Source organism: Molothrus aeneus, chromosome 3, assembly GCF_037042795.1.
Source record: "Molothrus aeneus isolate 106 chromosome 3, BPBGC_Maene_1.0, whole genome shotgun sequence".
Lineage (NCBI taxonomy): Eukaryota > Metazoa > Chordata > Aves > Passeriformes > Icteridae > Molothrus > Molothrus aeneus.
In genome coordinates this window covers 56,532,461-56,546,522 of record NC_089648.1, presented here as the reverse complement: position 1 = coordinate 56,546,522, position 14,062 = coordinate 56,532,461, and positions in this window count along the sequence as shown.

The following is a 14,062-nucleotide window of genomic DNA, read 5'->3' as shown; positions in this document are numbered from 1 at the left end:
ATTGTGTCATGACATGTATTTTAGTAAGAAAAAATATTAACTGCCATGGTGAGCTAAGTCATCATTTAGACATTTGCAGACAAAAGAACCACTGCCCTGCTGAGTTTTTAATGATTTGAGAACAAAAGCATCTCCAGTTAGACACCAGAAGCATTTGACCCTCACAACCCACTGTTGCTGTGTTCTAGTTGTTGTGCCCATACTGCCCTTCTGGTTTAGTGTTGAAGTGAAACCTTGACTGTCCTAATTCACCATCTGTCAGTTGGATTGCAGTGTGGTTTTAGCATATTCAAACTAGATTATCTGAGCAAGAAACCCATCCAAAAGCTCTTTTCCATCCAACCATGCACCATATTTACCCCAGTCTGTAATGGAGACAATAAGTGGCTAAATCCATTACTTGTCCTTCAGACAGCCTCAAACTACTGAATGATCAAGACTGCTGTGAGAATTAAAAGATATGGTATCAAAACTTGCAGGAACTAGAGACCAGGTTTGAGTTACCCATCCCAGTTTGCATAAGCAGATGTTCAGAAATGCAGGTTGCATTTCAGCTTTGGGAATAATTCTCAGTGTTCCTATTACAAAACTCTAATGGATGTCTCCATCTCATCTGCCTAGCACTGCTATAATTTTATAGCTAAACATATTGGGGTTTTCTCCCTCAACAATCAGTCTAGAATTACTCTCACAATATTGCAAAGTTGGGTCATTTCTGATTCTTGTTTCCTCTTCCATTTCAGCTGCAGCACTGAATCATGCCACCTTCAGACCATGTAACTGGTTATCCCCATGCAAGCTAAGTAGCCTCACAAAGCACGTAATGCAAGATCCAAACGGGGTTGCCTAATGCCAAGGTACCCCAGCAACAAAGTACTAGGAGACCCCTCCTTGCTGCTGCTTCTCTGTGCTCACTATCCTGAGTTCTCCCTGCATCCCAATGTGCTGAATATGACAATACTTTGCAGCTGAGCAAAGCAAAGGTTTAGTGGCAACTGAAAAAACCCTCTTCCATGATAATTCTTGGCTACAGCCCTAGGAAGTGTCATCCATGGGAGCTCCAGGTGAGGATAATGCAGGGCATTGTGGGGGCAGACTACTGCAGCTGCCTTCCCACAGCTGCTGTGTGCCAGGCTGCACCCGTGCTTGACCCATTTACAGTTGCCATGGAGAGAATGAAGCGTATGGAATTATCACTCCTCCAATGGCAATGAGATCTCATGGAAATAAATATCTATTTGTGAATTTAAAGGGGAAATACAATAAAATAATTCTGAAAATCTATGTCCAGTGACTGCTGACAAACATGCATTATTTGACAAAGCTAAACTATCATCCTTTGTTATCAGCAGGCTGCAGCTCTACCTGAATCAAACCTCTTCACGAGAAAAGAGAGGAAATTGGGCACAGTGGTGGCACCATTCCTTTCAAGACTTTCACATTCAAAACTCAAATACTTTTCATCTTAATGGTCTTGTAACACAAAAATGGATTAAAGCAGCATAAAGCCAGAAATCAGATTTTTATGTGCAGTGTAATTTCTTGCAAATTCCGTGAATAGGTTGGTCCCCCTCCTAACAATTAGATTTCTCCCTCTGTAATTGTGTTGCAGCTACAGCAGTTACCAAAGAGAACAGCACAGTGAGACTGATTCTCTGAGACTGCAAAGAAGAGCTCCTTCCAGGTGCTACTACGCAGCAAGGTTTCTTAAAGAAAGAAACACTACTATGTAAAGGGTTATTGAGTTGGTAAGAAATGACCAAAAATGTTTCATTTAGGCTTCAGTAAACATTTTATACATCTTGATGATTCTTTCATTAGTTTATTCTCTTTTTCTGGTAAAATGTGAATTTGTGAATTTCAAGGATGTATAAAAATGTGAAGCTATTGCAAGCAACTCTGCAATCATGAGACAGCTCAATTTTGCAAGCTTGGTGGCTGAAGGTAATTTTGGTCAAGCCTCCAATTAAGGATATTTGCAGCACAAAATAGCAATAATTTATTGAAACTATGGCTCAGTGAACAATGATATCTACCCTCACATGTCAGTGGATGGCCCTTGATTAGCCATTTATGTCCATGTAGCTAGGCACATGCATTAGTTTTTACTTTCATTTGTTTAAAGAATTTAGAAGCCTAGCTGGGGATCAGCATTCCCAAACATCACCCACATTTGGAGAGCTGAGTCTTATACTAGAGATCTGATCCCACTTTTTTTTCTCTGAGCCTTCTGGTTATTTTACATTTGTGATAGCAGGGAGAGACAAACAAGTTAAAAGAAAAGAGTACAAAATTCAAGGCATATAATTTATTCTAACCAGAATGTCCCACTGGGAAATGATTCAGGGCCAGCAACCCTGAAGATGGAGGAGGGGAAATTGTGCTAAAGCACATTTGAGTGACACAGACCCAGGCTGTGGGTTTGTGAGGGTTTGGGTTTGGTATTTTTTTTCATTTTGTTTCCTGGTAAAGATTAAAGCAGACAGCTGAAAACTCAGAGGTAGGCAATGTCTTTCATCCATCTTAGAGACAGGGGGAGGTAGCTTGTCCTGCGGTAATGCAGTGCCATCTACTGATTCCTTTCTTTAAGGAGAAAAAGGGGAAAAAAACACAAAAAAGAAACCAGACTAAATTACCCCTCGTGGTAGGGCAGGTGTAATCAGTGGCTGCAGCATCAAATGGCAGGTCTCCTGATTTTTACTGTGAGCTTTGCAGCACTGCAGCTTACCTGTCTCAACTACCCATAGTTTACTACAGCTAAACACAAAATATTTATTTCTCAGGTGTGAAAAACCACAAAAATGGGAAGGAAACTTTTTTTTCAAAAGAAAATAAACCCAGAACTTCTCATCACAGAAGACTTCATGACATACAGTGATCTTTGGATGCTGGCAGTTACTCTAAATCTGATTTATCCCCATCCTGTGAGTTGAGGTTCAGGTGCAGGCGCCTTCCAGAAGCCACACATTCCCATGAGCTAAGTGCTGGGCTACATGCCAGGAAATTCCATATATTTCATTACTGCTCCCATTTGGCCTGAAGACACCCATCCCTTTGTATTGCTGTGTAGCTGCCCTTGGCCAGGAGACAGCTGCAGGCTGCACAGAAAGGTGGGGAGTGGGATGCAGCTGCATGGTCCTGACTTTGGTATGTGATCACCATGTGTGTCCACTGCTTCAGCAGTGCTATATGGGACTGCTATCCCTCACCAGCAAATCTATGTTTTATCTTCTTTATTCCTAACTGAGAGGAAGATGAGTGAGAGGAAGACCAGACAACAAGCCTGGGATTTAGAAGTGCCAAATACACCTCGTAGCTTCCCACAGATTGGGTTTTTTCCCATATTCTTTCAGTGAGAAAGAGCAATTCCTAAAGCAAAACTAAAGAGAAAACTTTTGCACATTTTTGATTGAACAAGTTTTTGTGCACTGGTGCAGCATTTACCTTTTCCTAAAGATAACATATTTTTCTTCTTTAACTTGAAATACTTTTTTGAAAGCTATTGTTTGCATATTGGGCCATAACAACACCATGAACATACAGAGTCTGAGATGGTGTATTAAAAACAATGGTGAGCAAGGTTCTGGAATAGTAGAAGGGCAGATCCTGAGAGCTTTAGTAGTTCAAAGCTGACCTATATTCACCACTAACACATAATTTTCAATTTACATGCATATAGGAAGTAGTCCTTTTGCCTTGTTCTGTCCTGGACAGCTCTCACTTGGATACCACACCCAGTATTTGGTGCCACCTTCACAATGCATGTGAAGAGATCCAGCGGAAAGCAGTGAACAATGAGAGATCTGGAAAGCATGGCATGCAAGGAAGACTTGCATGAGACAATATCACCTTAAAATATCTTTAAAAGCTACTGAAAAGAGAAGTAATAAAATTTTCCATCCATCATGGATAGGAGGAAGATGTAATGGCCTTCATTCACAGTTAGGAGAATTCAGGTTGCATGCTAGCAAAAAGCACTTCAGCAGCAGAGATAGAGATAGGGGAATTGGGTCCCTGATAGTCTGTAGACTCCCTTCAAACAAAGGGAGTTTAACAAATTTAATAGAAAAAAAAATTTCCTTACTAACAAATTTAATAGAAAAAAAATTTCCTTACTAACAAATTTAATAGAAATACAGGTACAATTACTCTGGCTAGAAGCAAAGCCTGAAACAAGTTCATGAAGTTCTTCAAGCCCTCCTTGCTCCATGAACCTCTGATGTTAAAATTCTAGCCTAGGGAAAAAATGAGCTTCCTTCCAGCCACTAATGCAAGGTCAAAATACAAAAACAGCCTGATTTCACACATACTGGTGTAAATCAGGAGGTACCAAATGAGGGGCAGTGGAATTACACTGCTATAAAGCCCAAAAAGATGGCCTTTAAGATATTAAGCTAGTGGGTTTTACTGTAACAAAAGGCAATTTCCAGATATTTTTTGTACCTATTCTAGTTTCTTTGTTATGTTCTATTCTGGGTTTTATAGCAGTACTGATATGATCACCTCATTGCCCTGATATCTAAGTAGTGTAACAGATGGAAAAAAATATTAGCCAGGAGAAAGATAAGTTGATTTGATGTCCCTGCACCATATTTTAAACCTACCGATAGAAGAATGGAGATGAATACATTCTTTTTATTAAACTCTACTTAGTAACCCAGTTTCTCTGCCTTCTGTGGCTAAAGGTTTCACACTTCCTTCTTTTCTGAACTGGCTAATTTTGTGTAGGAAAAATGTTAATTAAAAAGTAAACCAAAGGGCTTAGCTAAATCTTTGATTTTTTCTGTGCCCCAGTTGCTCATTTGTAACAGATCATAGTTTTCTCACCCCAGACATCTGCTCTATGATTCATTAAGATTTGTAGGGTGGTTTGCACATTCCCAAGTTATTAAAATGGATCACAGCAGATAATCCAAACACTACATTAGAAATTAGTTTCCCTTTACTGGACTTTTGACAGAATGCAGAAAATTACTGGAAGATCTGTGGTTTTTCTTCCAAGCTATACAGTCAGCCAGTGTGACTGCCCAGGCTGAGCCCAGCAAATAAATCTTTCAGCAGCCTCAGTGGGAATGGGATCAGCTCATAATTTCCCCACTTTTTCTACAGGAAGCCTGATGCCTTGCCCACACAATGAGAACACTCCAAGAAGTACCTCTACTTCTGCCTTTGCATCCTCTCCCAGTGGATCTCCCTCACTAGCACCTCCCAAAAAGCTGATCTGCCCCTTCGTACATGGATAGACAGCTTTTATTGCACACAGGAGTATTTAAATGTCCTTTCTATTTAGCATGAAGGATGAGCAGTCAGTACAACTTTAGTTTTGAGCTAATTTACTTATTGACAAGGATCAGCCTAATATCACCTATTGCAGGGTGGAAATAAGTTCTCTTTGGGGTAAAGGGGATGCACAGCCTGCCTGGGTGCATGAAGAGCATCTCCCCTTGTAGTTGTGATAATATTTAACTGCCCATGTGTGGACACTCTTATCCTAGGAGTAACAAGTGCATTTTCATATTTAATCCACTTCTGAGGATAAATGCTGAGTGTGAGTAAACTAAGCAGGAAGAAGACACTCATATGCCAGGAGCTGATAAAGCAGAGTTTATCAGGCTTAGCATAAAGACAAAGGAAGACCCACCTGAAGCTGTGGATATCAAAGCTGAGGTTCCAGGCATGAACAAATCACCTTAAAGCATTTGACCACAAACAAGTAGCCTGCAAACCTGGAAACAGGTATTTGGAAGTGTGAGGCAATGGCCACTAACTTGCCAAGGGTATCGGGACAAAGTGTCCTCACTTTCAACTCGTGATGCCATTGACCCCAGACAGCTTTATTTGTCATGGGTGTTCACTTCCCCATAGCTGAGAGGGTACCAAGCAAGGACAGCTTCCACTGAACACTGCAGCAATGCTTTTGCTCGAGCAGTGCAATACCTTTGCTATTTCTCACATTATTTGATAATTGTGTCCTATAGATTTGCTGCAGCAAAGCTCCTTAGTTTCTACTGTTTCAAAATATAATTCTGAAAAAAACAAAGCCTTAACTTTGAGTTATTAACTCTGAATGCCAGATTATGATTTCCATTATTTATTGCCACAACAGACTATTAAAGAGGCATCTCCACCCAGCTAAATGCAAGATTTTGTCTTCAGGCATAATAATATCTCTGGGAGCTGCTCAGCTCTAATAAGTATTTAAACATATATTTAAATTTAAGCATGCAAGTTGTCCTCTGACGTCAGTCAGAATTCTGTTTAAAAATAAATCACTAAAGACTTTGTTTTCTTTTACTCAATACAGCACAGTTGCTATGGCAATAATCAGTAGCAGAGCACTTGTGGTGAAAGGCAGAATGTTTTGATTGTCATGTGAAGATTCACACCTTCAGAATTCAATTCTTTTACTAGCTGCTGCTTTTCCTCCTGCTGGCTCAACAGACTGCAGAGAGTCTTTATTAGCTCTGACAAGCAGCACCAAGACAGTGATTGTCCAGCTTGCTCTGAAGGCCACTGAGCACTGAAGAATTAACAAGGCACTCACTCCCTGTACAAACAAACACCCCAAAGATGATACTACAGGTGTTTAATCTACAAAGGAACTTCCTTTTCCTTGGTAAGGAAAGCTTTTCATTCGCTTCCTCTATAAAGAACACCTGATGGACTCTATTACGCAAATGCTAATCACCATCAAAGCAGTTGTAAGAAGGGATATCCAATCCCTGATCACAAGTCTGTAGTCTTCTTGTGTGTGCACAATATGTAATCAATTTTTATAAGAGTTTTATGGAGCAAAGAACAAATATAGTACCAACTTGTTCACCGAGAACAGAAAACATTCCCAGCTAGTCAGACGGAAAAATAGGTATGTGGGAAAGAATAAATGAAAAAGTATCAAAGCAGACAGAATGGCAAGACAGAAGTTGCTGTTTAGCCTTAAGGTCACAGGCAAGTTCATAACAATTTCTGAAACTATTTGCTATGTTGAAAAACCTGAGACCTCCTAAACTACCTACTTTTATAAGGTGCTCTCAAGGCTGGCCCTGAGCTACTTCTTGGGAATTTTAGGAGGAAAACTCAGTTCCCCAACAGTGTTCTCATGACTCAGTTGAAGCACAGTTGGACTGCTGCAGCTTTCAGATATTCCCTCCATCCTTTCAGTGACTATGCTCAGTATAAAAAAGTCAGATGTCCTTCCTTGATGTCACTGTAGGACAATTAAGGACCCAGTGTCTTGCTACCACCTGCCAGAAAGGCTCATGGCCTTTATAGGCAATCTGAATACAAGCTGCTACAAAAGACAACATCCCCACAAACAGTGAGGTCCCAAGGGTGACCTGGGATTAAGCAGGCTCTGATGCTCTGTTTCAAAAGTAAATCACACACAACGTCCCTGAAATTCAATGCAAATACTTCTCTGATAGCAAGAAACATACATGAAGCCTTTGAGATTATAGCTGGGAAAAAAAAAAAGGTAGGTACCTTCCATAGCATGTTCCTAAGGAATCTCTATTTATTCTGACAGTTTTCATGTTAAAGAATGGTTACATGTTAATACAGGAAAGTAAATAGGTGAAAAGAACAGTGTTAGTAAGAGCTACTTTACAGTGGATCCGAAAAGTCACTTTATCTCTGCCTAACTCAGCTGGCTCTGAAATGGGAGCACACCAGTGGAATTTTTTTTGCTTCTGCTACCTATATTTGGACTTGTCAAAAACATATCACCTAGATTTTTCCAGTTTTCAGCTGATAAAATGCTTGTTGCTTTCCCCTATATACTTTCATACTGTTAAGCTTTTTCATACAAAGTAACTGAGCTTGCCCTACCTCAGTTAAACCCTGTTTCATAAAGCCTGACATCTATGGTCCATTTCATAATGTTAGAGTCAGGTCTTACACAACTGTAAATGTCCAACACCCTTCCATTTACACACTACACTAGTTTAAAGTCTCAGCATAGAAGTGGAAACTGAAAAAAAACCCAACAGAATCTGCTACTAGAAGTGGCTGGACCTTTTTACAGGCATAGGTTGACACCAGTTTCAGGCAAATATCCAAAGATTTGTTATTTCAAAGTATATCACATCTGGATCCGCTCTAGTACCTGAACCTGAAGCCTTAGGTACACAGGTTCCTCACAAGAAAATCTTTCCTGCTACCTTTTTACTGCTTTGTCTTTTTGCTGTATTGTACTTCAAACTTGCAGAGGCAAAGGTAAAGCAGACAAGAAAAACTGTAAAAAGATGAGAACAAAGGGGGTTTTTAATAATCAGAACAAAATTTAATTTCTAGGTGCTGGTGAGCTTTGGTAACTAATTTTAAAAAAATCTTACTTATGATTTTAAAATATTTTTCAAGTCTTTCACTGCCTTTAACACTGGACACTGACCCCAGTGATAAAGACAAATAAGCTTTGAGATGGAAACCAATATCTTCTCCTTGTCCAGAGAAATGCCTGAGAACTACTTGCTGGGAAATCATCTGTGACAGGCACATTGGAAAGCCTTGTGGAAATGTTCCTCACAAGCTCAAAAGTAGGGAGGCCCTCCAGCCATACACCTTCCACAGCTTGAAATAAGTATATGTGACCCGGTATGAGAACTTGGTGTTCCTTTTGTTTAAGCATTAATCAGCTTTTGCAGAAATAGCAGAGCAGTTTCATTCATTCTCTTTTCAATTTATATAAATATTAAATTTGTAAATACATAAAAAATCACGTTGCACTTCTAAAATTTAAATTACTACAAACCTGAAATGTAACTTCATACAATACTTGAAAAAAAAAAACATAACAGAAGCAGGAGGGAAAGAACTGAGAATACTTTCCTAATATATATGATCAGTCAGATAAGTTTTCTACAGCTAGCAACAAATTTGCTTCAAGAACATTTCATTTGCAGTTCATCACTATTAAAATGCCCCTAAACCTAGTCCTCCTTGCTGTGTATTACAACTGCCAGAATTTAGTCTTGCTCAAGCAAAAAAAATCATGAAAACACATACACCACCACCACTCCCTGCAAATTACTGTTTTCATAAAATTTTTGTTTTGCTTAAGGTAAGAGATATAAAACCACCTTAATCCTGCAAACTATTCCTCCAGTAAAGAGCCACCAGGCAAAAAGGAAAATTCCTTTCTTGGCTCAGAAGTTTGTGAATGCTGAGAAGGAGAGAAGACCTCTGCAGGCAGGGGTAGTTCCTCAGCCTCCTCCCATCCCATCCAAATCAATCAGCAGGACACCTCTACACACCCTTCAGGGCTGGTTTATATTTAGAAATTAATAAAGGATAAAAAATAGCAAATCATACACCCACTCTGCTTTGGGGAAACAAATGTGCTAGTCAAGGGAAGATATAAATAACCGCACGATGACACAACGAAACGCCTCGTCCGGTGCCTTCAGTGCAAGCCGCTGTCCAGGGCCAGCAGAGCTGCTGGATGTATTCCATCAATCCCTTCCTCTAAGTGATGGATTTCTTTTTTTGGGAACAAGCCCAGTTCACTGAGGAGTCATTTTTTCCCCCATCAGCTGAAATCAGTCACCAGTAACTCATCATCACTTCTCATCCAGCCCGTGCTCTTCCCTTGTAGCTGAGCCTTTCCAGCAGTGATACCACAGCTGGCCTGCAGGAAACACCCCCGAGCTCCCTATTCAGAGTCTGGCAAGGGCAGAGGAAGGAGAGAGCAGGCAATCAGATACAGAGTGATAGGAAAAGCGTGACCTTCCTTTCCCTCCATAGTCACACCATTTTCTCCCTTTAAAAGCTTTAACCCTAAAAAGCTTTAACCTTTTAAAAACATTCAAGAAGCCATGTGAAAACTCACAACCTCCATGCAATCTAGACATAATAACTCAAAATGTTTAGATGCCAGAGAAAATCCGTAGTGCTGGGTATAGATATTAGGCCAGAGAAGGTGAATGTGACCACCAGCTCCAGGGAAGAGTCATTCTGGGGTATCACTCCACCAATTACAGGCATTTCTATTAAAAACTGGCTTTATGTTTCATTAAATAAGTTTGACATGCTGTCCTGAGAGCAAGAAAACAGGAATTTTGTGTACCTAGCTCTCCAGCTGTGAGACAGTTTACCTTCAGGGAATGTATGAAAAATAAATGTTTATCAGGGACTTCCATGCCCCTCCCTGCCAGCTGCAAGTGAGGTTGGCATGAGGCAGAAGTCATAATGCTTCTATGGAAAGGATTGAGAAGCCTGGAACATTCGGATGCTAAATGCAGAGAGGATGGCAAGTTTGTATGGCGGCTGAGTAGAGGCCCGGGAAATTGCAATGGAAGTCACTCAATGTCTTGCCTTGGCCATCCAAAGCTGGCTCTGTTAGTCTCCTCAGCTTCACAAGAACTTGCAGACACATGACTGGAGGTGTACAGGGACAGAAGAGCAAAAAAAGTGTGATGGGCCTATAGGGAGGGAACTAGGATTTTTACTGCTTTCCAGCTGCCTTACAAGAAAAGAGGGCTCGAATGGCAGGCTTGTGCTCTCGGGGTGATCCACAGCAGGGTGTAAAATTGTTGGGAAGTTTATTTACATGCTCAGTCACTCTCTGTGACCTCTAATAGGAGCAAAAGCAGCATGAAATGAGGCCCTAGCTACTGTGAAGAATTGCCAGATAATGGGATTTATGGAAGAGTAAACATGTTTATGCACATCCCTCAGCAGCTAACCACTGTATCGAGCAAAAGACATGCTGCCACTTAAAGGGTTAAAACAGATTCATAATTAGAAGGAAGACTACAAGACCCTGGTGCAATCCTGCTGCGCAGGACAAGGAGAAGGGTGGTGAGTGCACACACACCTCTTTCTGCTTGCAGCAGCAATATTTTTATTCACGTTCCCAGATAACAGAATCAAAGAATCATGGAGCAGTTTCGATTGGAAAGGACCTTTAAAGGTTGTCTAATCCAACCCCCCTGTCATGAGCAGGAATACCTGCATTAGATCAGGTTGCTCAGAACCCCTTTCAACCTGGCCTTGAATGTTTCCAGGGACCCTAGAGCAGCTATAAATTGCAGAGCTTTTTGTTAGCTGGGCTATCACTGCAGTCCTGGTTCAAGTTAGTGCTGTAGCTCAAAGCCTGTGCTGCCCAGTGCCTCTCTGAGGAACAGCACAAAGTGAATGAGTTTGATCCCAGCCTTGGCATTAATATGGCTGCCAGCACCTTTGCTGGCAGTTTCTGGGCACATAGAATTTTTCTTAGTCCCAGCAGGGCAGAGCTGAGGCACTACAGCAGAAGACATTGCTTGGTCTGCCTCCATTTGGGGAGGAGTGAATGTCGGTCTCTTGGGCTGTAAATTCTACCAGCATTTCTCTGTATTTTTACCTATGGTTTTCTCAGAATTAGGGGTGGTGGAGGAAACAACTCTAAATAACCACAATGCAAACACTTTACAGTAGAAAATGCACCACCCTAAAAACAGCACAGAGCCATTATTTTAAATTACACAGGGCAAGAGCAATGCCCCTTTGGAAAGTGTCATTTCAAGGTAATGAGGATGTTGAGGAAAGACTGTGTGACCCTGCCCATATCCATCCTCCCTAATAGGCGGGGATGTGTCACAAATCACTGTTACCAATCCCAGCCACTCCTCATTCCCACGTGGCAAGCTCTGCCTTGCCAGCAAGGGACAAAGCACAGCCACCACCATAACTATTCCATGCAGCAGCTCACAGCCAGTTTATCACTGTGAACCTTCAGCGAGGAGCCAGCAGTGCCAAAGGACAGAAATAGCAGCACTCCTTTTATCACCCAGGGTTTCACAATGCACAATGCCGTGCCAAAAGGTCCATGGATGGGGTGGGGAGATTCCCCTCACCTTTTCCCAGGGCTCATCACTTAGTCTTGACATTTACAAGAACTGTAAGAAAAGGTTTCTCATTTCCAGGTGTGGCGACGTGACCCTCACCTCTCAGTTCAGGATATGGTCTTTACAAAGATTGGATTGCATGGGATTGCACCCTGAGGAAAGGGTGCAAAGCCACTCTCTGTGACTGCTGCCTGAGACCATGAGCTGTATTAACCTTCTGGAGGGAAAGTGGGGAAAGGAGACTGCCCCTGATCTGAGATATACAGTCACCTTTAAACAGTACTTTGGTCACACAGTCTGACCATCTCTTTACTGTTGCTCCCTCCCACTCCAGGGAGCATTGCTGCTCTAAGTGAAAAGTTAAGAGCTGGACCTGTGCTTGGCCAAACTTCCTATTGTGATGACAAGAAACCAAGTTGAGAATGGGCTGAGTCCTCCCAGCTCTACAGGGCTGGTCTGAGCTCACCCCCACACTTACCCATCCAGAGCAAAACTGTCCCTGATGGGAAAAAGGCATCCCCTGATGCTGGAAGAACAAAATGCTGCATTCAGCTTCTTTCCTAGGACTAGAAAGCACTTTTCTCATTCACATTTTTCCATCAACAAAATATGTATCCATCTTCCCTACAGAGAAATAAGAGTTATTACCATTCTGATGTTTCAGATACCAAGTGTTCTGCATGGAGAACTACAGTACTGCAAATCATATCTATTCAAAGCACGATAAATTGTTCAAGGCCACATAGAATAAAACCAAACCAAAATTCACATGAATTTCATTTGTGAAACCCCAGGAAACCTCCAGTTTAGTTAAGAACTAAACAACCCTGATTTGGCACACCTAATGCACCTGCTGCTCTGATCATGCAGGGCTTAGTCCATGCACGATCACTACTTTGAGTGTTCACATTTCTTAAATTTAACTCAGAGGATAGCTAAGTAGCCACATGTGGAAAGAGAGAGTGCTGTGAATTAATCATAAAAATTACCTGACTTAGCTTCAAGGAACAGAGCTCTTTCAAGAGTACTCAAAATCTCACAGCATCCCAGTTACAATTCCATGGAGTACAATTCCAGCCCTTAACGGCTGTTTCCTAAAACCAAAGTAAGTTAAGCTCTTATATTATTTCATGGCAGTGAAATCCAAAAGAAAATTTTGTATTGTTCAGAATATTGCCATAGATTTATTATTTTCCTGCACACAGATGAGTGTCAGCAGTTGCCTTTTCTCTTTCTACATGATTTGAATGATCTCAAAGGCAAAAGCCAACAACCCCCTATAAAAGTTATTTAATTCTTTTCTTTTCTGAGCTTCACCCGAGTCCAGTCGTCACTTATTCTGCTTCTTTACATCTGCTGTTACTTTAAGTATCTTTATTATTTAGAGGTATATAAATTGATTTACAATATTAATCTACAGTGAAACAACTAACCAGCCTTCCTGAATTAGTGTCTGCCCTCCCAGTGATGCACACTGAAATCTTTCACTCCTTCTTCCTCAGCTCTGCTCTAACTCATCCCTACCAGACACCCAGCAGCCAGAGTACACACCAGCTGACACCTTTTTCCTGGAGTTCCAGCAGTTAGTTTTCCAGGATACCTGAAGACAACATAAATCATATTACCACCAAAGAAAGGAATAAGCAAGAAAATTTCAGCCAGGAATATTCTGCCTCTACCTTACAAAGCAACTTTCTTCTCTGCCAAGATTAATCAAACCATTCAGAACATGACTACATGAGGGAAAAACTACCCTCAACTCACTTTGAAGAAATGTCTTGCAGGCATTACAGTATAGTCTGTCCTTAAATAGCCTCAGCAGCAAGAAGAAAAATGGTTCACATTTCCAGATGTAAAATGTGCAAAGAAGGTTAATTAACTAAAGTTCATATCCTGCTTTGATGGTGGAAAGACCTTCAAAGGAAGTGTTAAGAGCAGATAACCAGAATCCATCTTCTCCAACCTCATAAAAAGCAGATCAGTGCTGCATAGAATGTGTACAACAGAGAAATTGTCAAATTGTAGGATTATTCATCTAAGTTTTACTTAGAGCCTAAGGGGTTGCTTAGAAACTGATGTTTCCCAGCTGTACCTCAGTCAGAGCTCTGATTTCACTACCTATTTTTTGACAGGTAACCTAAATGGGACATTGGAGTCAATATGACTGGAACATTACATTTCTTCAGCACTCAGGGCTCATAGTTTTAAAAAGCAGATTTCTGACAGCTCCCTCAAAAAGT